Raw genomic sequence first — 2,110 nt, forward strand, 5'->3', positions numbered from 1 at the left:
TGGAATGTGTTGCCATTCCCTTCTCCAGGGGATCTTCCCAACTGGGTCTTCCCGCATTGCAAGCAGCTTCTTTACTGGCTGAACCACCAGGGAAGCCCTTTTCAGGGCTTCCTTTAATGTGCTTTTTAATTATATTGTTTTGTTCTTATATATGTAATGCACGTCTGTATTAAGGATAAGTACTAAGTACTAGTTGCTCAGTCGTGTCCGACTCTTTGCGACCCCATGGACTGTAGCCTATCAGGCTCCTGTGTCCATGGGATTTTCCAGGCAAGAGTGCTGAAGTGGATTGCCATTTCCTTCTCCAGGGGATCTTCCCGACCCAGGAATCGAACCTGGGTCTCCTGCATTGCAGGCAGACACTTTACCCTCTGAGCCACCAGGGAAGCCTGTTATGTATTAAGGATACTTGCCCAAATTTAGTATCAATAGTATTACTATCAAGTTACATAAAGACAAATGCTAGATAAGCTTACAATATTTTTTTATTCTTCTGAGAATTTGGCACAAATCCAGAGAGTGCTAAGGCTCTTAATACGAATGATTTTAAGTTTAATATATCAGTTTTGTCAAAGTTCTTATATTTTCATCTGTAGTTATTGAAGAGAAATATACAGAATTAAACAAGCATTTGATCTAGCTTTCACTGATGTTACAAATTTAATAAAAAGAAAAGAAAACAGAATGTAACCCTCTGAAACAAATATCTGAATTCCAATGAGTAATGAATAAAAAGCTATTTAACAAGTCCCTAAATCTTTTTAAGTTAAGTGTCTAATTGAATACCAACTCATCAGCATTTACTATGACAGAAAATTAAAGTAAGATAAATCTCTTTTTTATAGTATTCTGTAATTTTTATTAACCTTTTTAGATTCCCAAGTAATCATTTTTTAATTAATTTATTTTTTTAATTGAAGGATAATTGCTTTACAGAATTTTGTTGTTTTCTGTCAAACCTCAATATGAATCAAGCACAGGTATACATATATCTCCTTCCTTTTGAACCTCCTTCCCATCTCCCTCCCCATCCCACCCCTCTAGGTTGATACAGAGCCCCTGTTTAAGTTTCCTGAGCCATACAGCAAATTCCCATTGGCTTTCTATTTTACATACTATAATTTAAGTTTCCATGTCACTCTTTGCATACATCTCACCCTCTCCTCCCCTCTCCCCATGTCCATAAGTCTATTCTCTTTGTCTGTTTCACCATTGCTGCCCTGTAAATAAATTCTTCAGTACCATTTTTCTAGATTCTGTATATATGTGTTAGAATGCAATATTTCTCTTTCCCTTTCTGACATACTTCACTCTGTATAATAGGTTCTAGGCTCATCCACCTCCTTAGAACTAACTCAAATGCATTCCTTTTTATGGCTGAGTAATATTCCATCGTGTATATGTAGCACAATTTCTTTATCCATTCATCTGTCAATGGACATCTAGGTTGCTTCCATGTTATAGCTATTATAAATATTGCTGCAGTGAACAATGGGATATATATGTCTTTTTCAGTTTTGGTCTCCTCAGGGTATATGCCTAGGAGTGGATTGCTGGGTCATATGGTGCTTTTATGCCTAGTTTTTTAAGGAAACTCCATACTGTCTTCCATAGTGACTGTATCAATTTACATTCCCACTGACAGTGCAAGAGCATTCCCTTTTTTCCACAGCCTCTCCAGCATCTACTATTTGTAGACTTTTTGATGAGGCCCATTCTGACCAGTGGGAGGTGATATCTCATTGTAGTTTTGATATGCATTTCTCTAATAATGAACAATGTTGAGCATCTTTTCATGTGTTTATTAGCCATTTGTATGTCTTCTTTGGAGAAATGTCTGTTTAGGTCTTTTTCCCACCTTTTGATTGGGTTGTTTGTCTTTTTGATATTGAGTTGTATGAGCTGCTTGTATATTTTGGAAATTAATCCTTTGACAGTTGTTTCACTTGCTGTTCGGAGCAGGTGATAGCACCCTACTCCAGTACTCTTGCCTGGAAAATCCCATTATTTTCTCCCATTCTGAGGGTGATCTTTTCACCTTGCTTATAGTTTCCTTTGCTGTGCAAAAGCTTTTAAGTTTAATCAGATCCCACTTGTTTACTTTTGTTTT

At 36.8% G+C, this 2,110-nt stretch overlaps 1 non-coding gene across 1 annotated transcript; it reads right to left on the minus strand.

Annotated features, from left to right (window-relative positions):
- Positions 1 to 314: 314 nt before the first annotated feature.
- On the minus strand, positions 315 to 386 carry TRNAC-GCA. Its single transcript has one exon. It is a non-coding gene; the product is annotated as a tRNA-Cys (tRNA).
- Positions 387 to 2,110: the final 1,724 nt, after the last annotated feature.

This window comes from Bos indicus x Bos taurus, chromosome 17 (assembly GCF_003369695.1).
Source record: "Bos indicus x Bos taurus breed Angus x Brahman F1 hybrid chromosome 17, Bos_hybrid_MaternalHap_v2.0, whole genome shotgun sequence".
NCBI classification, from domain to species: Eukaryota; Metazoa; Chordata; class Mammalia; order Artiodactyla; family Bovidae; genus Bos; species Bos indicus x Bos taurus.